At 42.6% G+C, this 12883-nt stretch overlaps 1 non-coding gene across 1 annotated transcript; it reads left to right on the top strand.

Moving 5' to 3' along the window:
- The first annotated feature begins 5353 nt into the window (after window positions 1–5353).
- On the top strand, window positions 5354–5435 carry trnas-cga (transfer RNA serine (anticodon CGA)). Its single transcript has one exon. It is a non-coding gene; the product is annotated as a tRNA-Ser (tRNA).
- Window positions 5436–12883: the final 7448 nt, after the last annotated feature.

Below are 12883 nucleotides of genomic sequence, written 5' to 3'. Positions count from 1 at the left end.
GAAGGATCGTTGAGTGCGAGAGGAACTGACCTGAAAGATAGGATCATGGCCAAGCTTGAAACCTGGATCCCCCGTAGCCGGTTACGAAGATTACGTGAAGTACCCTCAGAAGGTCTGCTAGATGATGTTAATGCATGTCGGGGGAAATTTCCCAAATAGAAGGCTGCCAAAGTAAAACAGAGACACAGTGAGACAATATAATCAATCACATGTACATGGGTGAACGTCTCGAGAGAGAGAGTCACACAGTACACTTCTTTATTGCAGGTTATATAGGCATGTAGGTTACACAGCAGACGGAGGCAGTCTCCGCCTGTTCTCAGAATATAGATTGCTTAACTGACAAATGCATATCTTACTAAACATTCTGTCCGTACTATACTAAACGTCTGCTTAAGTGGAACTTTCCGTTCCTCTTTACACAGGAACTTGTCTTCACAGGCATTTGATAAGCATAGGCAAGGCTTCGTGTTTATCAGGGTGAATCGTCATTCAGAGTTTACACAATCACAAGCAAAGCATATTTGAATAATAAACAAAATCTTTTCACAATGCAGCACTACGGATGATACCTACAACCACGATTACCGACACTAACAAGCTGGTCTACACTACGGCAGCAGTGATCAGTAAGATGCTTGGCTACAAGTTGAACAGCCACAAGGGGCAGTACCCTCCATGGAGAAGAAGGCTAGAGGGCAAGATCAAAGTAGCACGAGGGAGGTTAGCCAACTAACGGAGTTGCAGAAAGGCGCGACAAAGAAGGTGCATAAGAAATACAGCAAGCTGTCCATACCTGAGGCCTTGGAAACTGCCAAGCAAAGACTCAGAGCCTTGGCCACCCGCTTGAGGAGGTACACCAGAGAGATAGAAGGCAGGAGAATAAACCAGCTGTTCTCCACAGAACCAGCAAAGGTGTACTCTCAGTGGCAAGGGAACAATAACAGAACAGCACCACCAAGGCTGGAGACGGAGCAATACTGGAAGAGCATATGGGAGAAAGACGCAACCCATAACGGCAATGCTCAGTGGCTAGTGGATCTGAGGGCAGACCATAGCGACCTCCCTGAACAGGGTCCAGTAACCATCACAGTGGCAGACATCCAAGAAAGGGTCTCCAGTATGAAGAGTTGGACAGCACCAGGGCCCGGCATGGTTCACGCCTACTGGCTGAAGAAGCTGACTGCACTCCATGAGCATCTGGCAGCACAAATGAACCAGCTGCTAGTTAACGAGAGACATCCTGATCCCCAAGGACCCCAAGAAGGGACTGGTCCCATCCAACTACCGACCAATAACCTGCCTCAGTACTACATGGAAGCTCCTGTCAGGCATCATATCAGCTAAGATGAACAGGCACATGGGTCAATACATGAGCGGGGCACAGAAAGGGATTGGCAAGAATACCAGAGGCGCAAAACACCAGCTACTGGTAGACAGAACAGTCAGCCGAGACTGCAAGACCAGACTGACCAACCTGTGCACTGCCTGGATTGATTACAAGAAGGCCTATGACTCAATGCTCCACAGCTGGATACTGGAATGCCTAGAATTGTACAAGATCAACAGGACCCTAAGAGCCTTCATCAGGAACTCAATGGGGATGTGGCGTACAACACTAGAGGCCAACTCCAAGCCCATAGCACAAGTCACCATCAAGTGCGGGAGCTACCAAGGAGATGCTCTGTCCCCACTGCTGTTCTGCATAGGCCTGAACCTCCTCAGTGAGATCATTAACAAGACTGGCTACGGATACCGACTACGGAACGGAGCGGTTGTCAGCCACCTCCTGTACATGGATGACATCAAGCTGTATGCCAAGAGTGAACAAGACATCGATTCACTGATCCACACTACCAGGCTATACAGCAATGACATTGGAATGTCGTTCGGACTGGAGAAGTGTAGTCGGATGGTAACAAAGAGAGGGAAGGTAGTCAGAACTGAGGGGATTGAACTACCAGAAGGCAACATTGCAGACATAGAGGACAGTTACAAGTACCTGGGGATCCCGCAAGCGAATGGGAACCATGAAGAGGCCGCTACGAAAGCTGCAACCACCAAGTACCTGCAGAGGGTCAGGCAAGTCCTGAGGAGTCAGCTGAACGGTAAGAACAAGATCCGGGCCATCAACACCTACGCCCTGCCCGTGATCAGGTACCCTGCTGGAGTAATAGGCTGGCCAAAGGAGGAGATAGAAGCCACTGACATAAAGACAAGAAAGCTCCTGACCATGCATGGAGGGTTTCACCCCAAGTCCAGCACCCTGAGGCTGTATGCTAAGCGGAAGGAAGGGGGCCGGGGACTGGTGAGTGTCAGCACCACAGTCCAGGATGAGACAAGAAACATCCACGAATACATCACGAAGATGCCCCCAACTGACAGCGTGCTCAGTGAATACCTCAGGCAGCAGAAACCCAAGAAAGAGGAGGAAGGCGAGGAACCATCATGGAAGGACAGGCCCCTGCACGGTATGTACCACCGGCAGATAGAGGAGGTGGCTGATATCCAGAAATCCTACCAGTGGCTGGACAAAGCTGGACTGAAAGACAGCACAGAGGCACTAATAATGGCAGCACAAGAACAAGCTCTGAGTACAAGATCCATAGAGGCTGGGGTCTATCACACCAGGCAAGACCCCAGGTGCAGGCTGTGTAAAGATGCCCCAGAGACAATCCAGCACATAACAGCAGGGTGCAAGATGCTAGCAGGCAAGGCATACATGGAACGCCATAACCAAGTGGCCGGCATAGTGTACAGGAACATCTGTGCCGAGTATAACCTGGAAGTCCCGAGGTCAAAATGGGAGATGCCCCCAAGGGTGATGGAGAATGACCGAGCTAAGATCCTGTGGGACTTCCAGATGCAGACGGACAAAATGGTGGTGGCTAACCAACCGGACATAGTGGTGGTAGACAAACAGAAGAAGACGGCCGTAGTGATCGATGTAGCGGTCCCGAATGACAGCAATATCAGGAAGAAGGAACACGAGAAGCTGGAGAAATACCAAGGGCTCAGAGAAGAGCTCGAGAGGATGTGGAGGGTGAAGGTAACGGTGGTCCCCGTGGTAATCGGAGCACTAGGTGCGGTGACTCCCAAGCTAGGCGAGTGGCTCCAGCAGATCCCGGGAACAACATCAGAGATCTCTGTCCAGAAGAGCGCAGTCCTGGGAACAGCTAAGATACTGCACATGACCCTCAAGCTCCCAGGCTTCTGGTAGAGGACCCGAGCTTGAAGGATAAACTGCCCGCAGGGGCGAGATGGGTGTTTTTTTTCTTTTATATATATGTATATATATAGATATAGAACACACATTTAGAAACTGAAAAAAGGGTATTTACTTTTAAAGTTTTTTTGTAGTTCATTCTATTGACATGCAACAAGTAATTAAATCCAGTTTTCCCGATTTCAGCCTGAATAAAAGAAAGCTAATGTTAAAGTCTATACAGTGAGTGGACATTGTGTTGTAAGTTTAACACATTTTTCATTTTGTTAATGTTTTGTAACTTGTACAGCTGTGTATGTCTTTTTTCCTGTGTCCATATAATATTTTATGGGACAGGAAAACGACAAACTTTAAAAAACATTTTAAAATATAAACTAAGCATTGTGAGCGTTCAGATTGATTTGTCTGCTTTAATGATTTAGTTTTTTTTTCCTGTAATGCTAAATATACTACAATACAAAAAGCCTTCATTTCCACTTCCTCTAAAGTGGTGATTAAAGAGCTTTTTTCAGCTGCTGTGTGGTTTTATGCCAGATGTTAAAATGTTAAAAATAGTCATTGTACACGTAGCTTAAGGGTCTTTTGTGTTTCTGAATAAAAAACCAAAAACCAAAACAAAACTACAATTATATATCATAATTGCATGCGATGAAGCAGCTAGTGTTTTTAAGAAAGCCAAAGATCATCATGGCTGTTTTTGCAGTATGTAAACATTTTGAAACTGAAGTTAATCAACAGAGATAATAAATGCAAATATTTCCCCAGTGATATTCAGTATGCTTTAGATGCAGTATGATCATTCAAGTGCACAAGTGCTTCATACTAAATTATCAGGAATTTTAAAACATAATAAAACGAAATTCACAAACATTTATGTACCCATTGTCAACACAGTTAAAAATGATGCGGTAAAGATAAAACCAAAACTCGTGTGACATGTCTCAACTTCACTTTTGAAGGCTGGTTTTAAAAGCTCCAACTTCTTCAAAATGTTACCAAAGCTGTTGGGTAACTGATGAAACCAAGATAGTTTATCTTCTAGTCACAGACCTATATGAGTTCCTTCCCTATCTTCATGTTTTGCATATTAAAGAAAAATAAACTTCAGTTACATCTGTTGGGCTTATTAAGGCAAACCATGCTGGAACAAAGACAACTAACTGCACGGCAAAACACAAGACAGACAATACACAAGACAGAGCTCTTTGTCTTCATACTCGCGAGGGAAGGCGGCCAAGGTCAAGAACTGCTCCCCTCACTTGAACCCAGCCAGCCTTGACTGACTTCCTCATCACTGCGTCTTTTAATGACAACAAGCAATCATACATGAATATGCAATTACAAATACACGTGACAGTCTTAAGCAGGCATATCTGAGCAACATCAGCGTCTGTATTCTGTGTGTGTATGCAAGTATGTGTTTTTCAGCCATACCATACATAGTCATACTTCCTTATCAACCTTTCCAGTTGCACCGAACAGGATTCGACTTTTCAATGACCTTAACATGTATATGAGGTATGCTGAAAAAGCAGAAGTGAGCGTCTCACTAAACTATAAAACCAGGACCTTGAAAAAGGTCATATCTCAAATGAACCTTTAAAGGTGTGAAGTCGTGCACCTTAGAAGAGCAGAACCTTGTGGTTTCTAAATGTGTAACGTAGCTCATATCTGCACAAAGCAGCATTCTAATTAGTGGAAAAACATTTTATCAACACACATTGACAACCATTTTAGGACTCATAGAAGCAATGATTATATATATTTTACCACAAATGACAATCTTAAAAAAAATCAACCCTCGCAACATCCTAACGGTTTTATCTAAATTCAGTGTTGCGTTATACAGAGGCAAAAATACAAAAAATAAAATAAAATAAAATAAAATACATTAAAATAAATGAAATAAAAAGGTGTCATTGTCCCCGAAAAAAACTTAACTGGACCTAACTGCATACGTATTTTTCTATTTTGGAGTGATGTTTAAAATGGATTGTTCAAATCCTACACAGAACAAGTGCAGAAACCAAGAATTCTTTTAAATTAGTTTATATAATGTGTTACATACAGGCCTGTAAGTTTGTCTTAACTTGAATTTTTGAGAATCACTCCTTCTAGCTCCTTACAGCTGTGATGGCCGAGCGGTTAAGGCGTTGGACTCGAAATCCAATGGGGTTGCCCTGCGCAGGTTCAAATCCTGCTCACAGCGTTAGCGTCCTTCTCTGAGCAAATTAAGTATTACTGAATTTCTTGAAGGAACCCACTCGAGGGATTAACAACGTTTTATCTGATCTTTTTTATCTAATCTAATCTTGTATCGAAATGTTAATTCTGTACTACATTTCTCAGCCTACTTTAGCTTCCTGTCTCATAGACATAGAGGAAGCACTAAAACTATTGAAAGAATTGTGCACACAAACATACTGAATGAGGAAATGCATTTGCACAGTGAAATAAATGAGAAGTTGCACAAAGTTCCACAAGACTTCTAGGGTATACTTCTTTCTTTTTTTTTTTTTCAACTAATGACTAAGAATAGAATTTGAGCAAAAGAAGAACTTTATTCTGCATTGTTTCATTATTCTTAAACCTCTGAGGCTGTCCTAAAGAAAGAAAGCAGTGTTTTTAAGGGATCATTTCTGCCCTTTTCAAAAATACAGCATTTGGGTAGGGTTGTCTTTGGTGGGTTAAGAAATGCTAAACCAGGTTTATAGCAATTTACTATGCTTTACAATTTACTTTGAAATTTTGCAATGCACATGCTCATTAGCTAATACATTTTACAAAATTAAAACAATTGCACTTCTTTCAGTTGTACACTGAAATTCCAATCTAATTTAAGTTCCCCATATGTCTGTGAAGGTTCTCAGTCATCCAGGTCACCGTAGTCTCCTCTTTGACACTGTTATGCCCCAGTTTAGGGGTACAGGAACGTAACATAAGAGTTAAAAAGAGTTAATAAGAGTTTTGGTCCCCAAAACCATACACAGAAAAAACAATTTCTTAGTGAACAGTGGTTTATTTTGTCTACACTGAAAATGAAGCTCCGGGGTGAACAAAGGCCAAAATAACAAACAAAACAAGCTAAGTCTGTTAGGTGCAGGCTGTGTGCAGACAGGAATAGGACCCAAGGTGCAGACTCCGGAGACCAAAGGTGAACTCAAAACAGCTTTAATACTGAACTCAAAAAGGGGTAACATAACATGACTGGAAAAAATCAAAATAAACTTAAACCAGAGGACTAACAGAACACACAGCTAAGTAAACGGTAGAACACGACAGAGAGCACAGGAAAACACAGGGCTTAAATACGCAGAGGGAGTAATCAGGGAATGGGCAACAGGAGGGAAACACAGCTGGGGCAAATCAGGACTAACGAGACAAAGAAGCGTAAACTGAACACACTGAGAAAAGACAGAGACCTTCAAAGTAAAACAGGAAACACAACACAGACTGAACTTACAGACACAGACACTGACTGGACGTGGGGATACAGCAAACAGGGGAGACAGCAACTCAGAATCACAGACAGAAAACCAGAACACTAAAACTCTAACAGAACCCACCCAGAGAACCTAAACTAAGAATAATCCAAAAACCCAAAAAGCAAAACTAGAATATAATGAAATAACAAACTCAAAGAACCAAAACACAAACCACTGGGTCGAATGACCCAGAGATCCTAACAAAGTCAGGAGAGGAGGTGCTATCTAAGACCCTATGTGAAACAAAAACCAAACAAAAGACAAACGCTACACCTAACTCCCTAACTGAAATAAACAGGAGAAAACAGTACAAGGAAAAATAATAAGGCAGCTCACCCCTTCTGTTTCAGTGCTATTTACTAGAGATGGCACGATACCACTTTTTTATGTCCGATACCGATACCGATATCATAAATTTGGATATCTGCCGATACCGATATGAATCCGATATAGTGTGTTTTTTTAATCAATAAAACTGTTTTTTTAATATCTTGCTGCATTTTGTATAAGTTCATACTCAAGTTTAAATAAACAACAACACTAAAGCTATTCTGTTATACCTGTATGTAAAAAATACACTGCACCCAAAATATTTCATAGTTCAGCAACACTGATCAATCTAATAAACTTAAACCTGCTCCATCCTCCCTATTCTGGTATTTTAAAGAGTACTTAGCAGAAATATTAAGCAACCTAACTAATAGGGTTGTAAACTCCCAGCAAAAAAAAATAGGGAACCACCCCCCACCCTCCACCTCATGATGCTTAATCGATGTAATCAACTTTAATTTGATGCAGTGTGGAAAAAAATGCACAGAATTAAATTATTTTTCAAGAATAATTAAATAGATTCAACATCTTTCTTCAACAGAATTGCAGACTGCACAGATGGTACCTTCCCAAAGGAAAAAGTAGTATAGCTTACTAGGGTATATTAGACTTAACAGTTACTATATACAGTAATGGACTTCTATACATTTTACATCAGATTAAAACTTTGGGTGTAAGATTCAGATAATTATTTATTAAAAGCGAGACATTTTAAATGAGAATAAGAAAGAAAAGTATGTCTTTGTGCCCCCTTTTCCCTGTTCATGCCCTATTGGGCCCCCTGGCTAAACTTTGCTAGATCCGCCCCTGCACAGTTACCAGCTGTCAGCTACGTAGAAAAGGATCCTGGTGTAGAAAGTAATATTAAATAAATTCTAACAACAGCTTATCAAGCTTAAACGTGCTGCTGTTGTTCAGCCGCTGGTTTCCTCTTTCTGGTGCAAAGTGGGCCAAAAACAAAGAAGAGAGACGGACTCGCGACAGAAAAGCCGATCAGCTGATCATTAAGCAGTTTCACGATTGAAGTAGCCGCAGGAAGGTGAGGGAGGGAGAAGAGGCAGTCGCTCCATATATCGGTTGTTAAGCTTAACGTGGGAATGCTTTACAAACATTCAGAGATGAACTTACACACTTGCTTTACTTCTCTCTGGGATAACTTCCTCGGAGATGAAATGCTGGATTGCTAGCGAGGCTACAAATACACACAGCTGCTCTATCACCTGATGCACACTGCTCCGACCTGCTAAGGTTATGAGCCGAATTACACCGTGTCGCAAGTTTTGTGAGGTGGTTTTTTTTATATTTAATGTATCGGATTACATTTTTTATTTCTCACCGATATCCGATCCAGTAATTTACGTCAGTATCGGACCGATACCGATACCTAATATCGGATCGGTCCATCTCTACTATTTACAATGTGCTATTTATAAGTGAAAACTAATGTACACACTATATACAAAGCTCGGTAAGTCACGAGAATCTCAAACACGAATGACACAGGTTTTGGAAGCCAGGGTCAGGTCTGCTGCTGCTGTTAGTGGCTGCCCCGGGACAACTGCTGGTGAGGGATTTTGAAAGCAATCACATGATCAGGGGACCAATCAGCAACCGTCAGCTTATCCAATCCGGGACCTGCAGAGACTTAAAGACACAGACAGAACAAGAAACAGCCACCAAGACACATTATGGCCAGGGCCGTAACAGACACCCATCACCCTCTGGAACACAAACTTGGGGTAATCAGGACCCTACACCACCGGGCAGAACATGTTCCCTCTAAGCCTGAAGGGAAAAAGAAGGAACACACACGTGTAAAGGAAGCACTTAAAACATGCAGTTATCCTAATTGGGCGTTTATAAAGTCAGCAAAGATGCACAGAAAAGAAGATCAGACACCAGCGAGGGAGGATAAGAAAGACAGACGCAACAACATTGTCATCCCCTATGTAGCCGGTGTATCAGAGAAACTCAGGAGAGTTTTCTCCAAGCATGACATCCCAGTTGACTTCAGACCCAGCAACACACTCAGACAAAAACTGGTTCATCCCAAAGACAAAACTCCAAAACACAAACTTAACAACGTGGTGTATGCTGTACAGGGTAGCAAGGAATGCCCAGACCTCTAAATTGGAGAGACCAAACAGCCACTTCACAAGCGCATGGCACAACATAGAAGAGCCACCTCCACAGGACAAGACTCAGCAGTCCATCTGCATCTAAAGGCCAAAGGTCACTCTTTCGAGGATGCCAATGTTCACATTTGGACAGACAGATGGTTTGAAAGAGGAGTGAAAGAAGCCATTTATGTCCACTGTGAGCGACCATCTTTGAACAGAGGCGGTGGCGTACGACACCAACTCTCTGCCATTTATAATCCAGTTTTGAGATCCCTTCCCAGATGCCTTAACGCCCACTCACACCCTGGGCCATCTGACCTCAGGAAATCACATGATAGGGTGGGGCTAGGTTTCACAATGAGCTCACCCAAAACCCTGGCTGATTGTGACCCACACCCGTTTTCACACCTTGGCTCATGTGATTAGGTAGAGGATCATCAGGGGGTCCTTTGTCCCTCTTTGGGGGGAAACTCCCACTGGGTTTAAATCTGGGACTCTCCACCATTTGACCCTAGAACTGAAGAAGCTTCTCGGATGAGAGGTGAAACGTCTTCAAGCAACTTAAAGAAGTCCAGACGCTTTTCTTTCCAAGCTCCTTAGACTAATGTGGGAACACATTAGTCACATTATTATTAGACAGCAGAAATTAGGCTTTCTTGTCCGAGGACATTTAAGTAAAAAAAACAAAACACACACACAAAAACACAGCGGCCGACAGCGCTGTAAACAACTGTAGACTGGTGGGTAATAAACAGAGATTTGAGATGGGAAACTGTTCTTGAGAGAGAGAGAGAGCTGTGCATGAAGTGCGATTTTTATCATGGTGGAAGCAAAATAGTTAAAGTAAGAGGGAATTCATGACGATGTTTATCAAATGTGAAGCATAGTTTGCTGCTTCTTTTGCTGCTGGTCAGTGAATTTTGGTTGGAGAGAGACAAAATCTGCAGCTCAGAATCTAGCGCAAAAAAGACGTAAACACAGTGGGGACTCGACGCATCAGAATCAGGGAGCTGTCGGCTTTCAGCCCCGACGGCGTGTCAGTCTACGTGTCGTCGGGTGAGAAAGCCGAGAAAGAGAAAGTTGATTTTGATGCGTCGGGTCCGCGCTCTGTGTTTACGTCTTTGTGTGGAATCCATTTACTGTTTGGTGGTTGTTGAAATAGTTTTGTGAGCCTTAACCTGAGATTGTGGTGTTTCTGGCAAAATACATTTATATTAAGTTGATTCAAGATTAAATGAATCGATATCGCTTTATTCAAGCTACTCATCTCCCTCTATCTGCCTGCACTTTCAAACGTACACACGGACTACATGAATATCTGGACCACGACCAATCAGAGAGGTCCTGCCCCTGACTATCTCTGATTGGTTTAGACCATGATAGGGGCATACTGTGTGTCTGCTGTTGACCACACAAAGACTTTCAGAGTTGCGAAGAATTTTTCTTTTTTTACTCGAACAGTTGGTCGCACCGGTGCGACCTAAGATTTTTTTTAGTTGCATCATTGAAAAATTTGGTCGCATTTGCGTCCAAATTGGTCGCACTCTAGAGCCCTATCACCGCTGTCTCAGTGGAGTTTAATAAACTCAGCCGTCTACTCCTTACTATCTAAAATATAACAGGACACTGCCATAAATTCACAACCATCTCACACTTCTGTTTAATCAGTTTTCTGTTTGATGTTTAATCAGCTGTGTGAAAACCCCGGAGGAACCCAACCGAGGGATTAATAAAGTTTTATTTAATCTAATCTAATCTAATACTTTTGATCTCAGCCAAACTGATTTACTCCCCAACAAATAAAACACTGAAAAAAGCCAAAAAAATAAAAATTTTTAAGTTATCTGAATGACTTATATATCATGTTTAACCTGAGTAGCGAAAGACCGCGGGTGTCTGCAAACGATGAAGCCAGGAGTCCGCTGCTCTCGCCGACTCTAGTGACCATTGAACCCTCTGGCTAGCTATCGAGCGGGTGGGTAACAGACGTCTCCAAAAATGTCGGAGTACTTTTGCAAATATGCGATGTCTTGATAAACCAACCAGATATTTGAAGTTTACACAGCTACATTCTCGCCTGAAAATATGTTAAAAGTTTATTTTGTGACCCAGAAAGAGTAATAAGAGTAATATTTAAACTTAGTAGCTGCCGCCATTGTGGAAAACTGGAATTGGCTGGGCTGCGCTATGAATTCTGGGATATGGTGGGCCACGAGGGATACACCCAACCCATCCTTCAAATTTGGGAAAAAGGAGGACGCATTTGGAGGAGTCTATGAATTTGGACAGCCTTCGTCGTGTTGCTGTGACGTAATCGGTCTACAAATGCAGCCTCAGGAGGATGCAGCCTACGTTTTGGGACACAGCTTATGACCAATGTTCCCTCTAAGCTGCGCACGTGCGCAATTGCGCACTATTGGCACGGTCTCTGCGCAGAGAAAATCTGCGTTGCGCACACAAAAAAAAATTCGAACCTGAATTGAAATTAAAGTAAATATGTGCCGACACCGGTGTTTTAGCTAGCAGTGGCGTGGCTGATGTGGAGTGAAGCCACGTTAATGACAACGTGTACAACCTTTGGAGATGTGAGCAGGACAGACGGAACAATTGACGGAAAAAGTGTGGACTTTATATGTCTGTGAAGGTTCTCAGTTATCCAGGTCATCGTAGTCAAAGGAGTTTGCAAAGAAAAGCGTCTGGACTTCTTTAAGTTGCTTGAAGACGTTTCACCTCTCATCTGAGAAGCTTCTTCAGTTCTAAGGTCAAATGGTGGAGAGTCCCAGATTTAAACCCAGTGGGAGTATCCCAACTGTCTTTCCTTGGGGGGATACTCCCACTGGGTTTAAATCTGGGACTCTCCACCATTTGACCCTAGAACTGAAGAAGCTTCTCGGATGAGAGGTGAAACGTCTTCAAGCAACTTAAAGAAGTCCAGACGCTTTTCTTTGCAAACTCCTTTGACTGTGGACTTTATACCAGTTTTTAAATTGTGTTGATAGGCCACATAAAACCAGAGTTATGAAAAAAAAAATGCAATGTTTGGTTTTCTTCCTGATTACTATTGTTCATATTCACTGCGGGAAGAAACAGTAAAAACGGCGTTTTATAAAGAAAATGCTCAAAAGCACTCTCCGCCTGTGAGCAAAGACGAAACCAAAACACCCCACCCTTTCCCATTGGTCGAAAAAAGTACCATGTCGACCAATCAAAACCATGGCATTTAGTTGTTAAGAAACGGGAGGAAGTTTTAGGAGTGATGGTGGTGTTTTGAGGTGTGAGAGATTTGCAATGTTTAGCACAAATCTTGTGTAGTTAGTGTGTAGTGTAGTCAATAGTTTTGCTGTGTGTGTCACAACAATGAGGCGGCTGCTGAATGTTACAGGTGTTACAGGAGTGATACATCTCCTGTTGTCAGGCCTGCAGGTATCAGGCTGTGATGTTCTCCTTTATCTTATAGTGGACAGAAATTATTTTTTGGAGTGGCACAAATAATTTGTGTGGCATCAGATTTGATGCAGCACAGCTGATTGTTCTGTAAATAGTTTGAAATGTTTGTTTAAAAACACCTTGGCTGCATTTTTAGGTAAAGAGCTGCAAAAAACTTTGTTGTTGTCATGAAATGCTGTGTGGCAGGCAGAAGTTGGACCCAAGATGCAGGCACTCAGACTCGAGGGATGAACTCAAAAAACTCAGCTTTATTTGCTGACCGGGGAAAGCATACA

Source organism: Oreochromis niloticus, linkage group LG3 (genome assembly GCF_001858045.2).
Source record: "Oreochromis niloticus isolate F11D_XX linkage group LG3, O_niloticus_UMD_NMBU, whole genome shotgun sequence".
Lineage (NCBI taxonomy): Eukaryota > Metazoa > Chordata > Actinopteri > Cichliformes > Cichlidae > Oreochromis > Oreochromis niloticus.
Note: the sequence above shows the minus strand (reverse complement) of the source record. Positions and strands in the feature narration are given on the sequence as shown.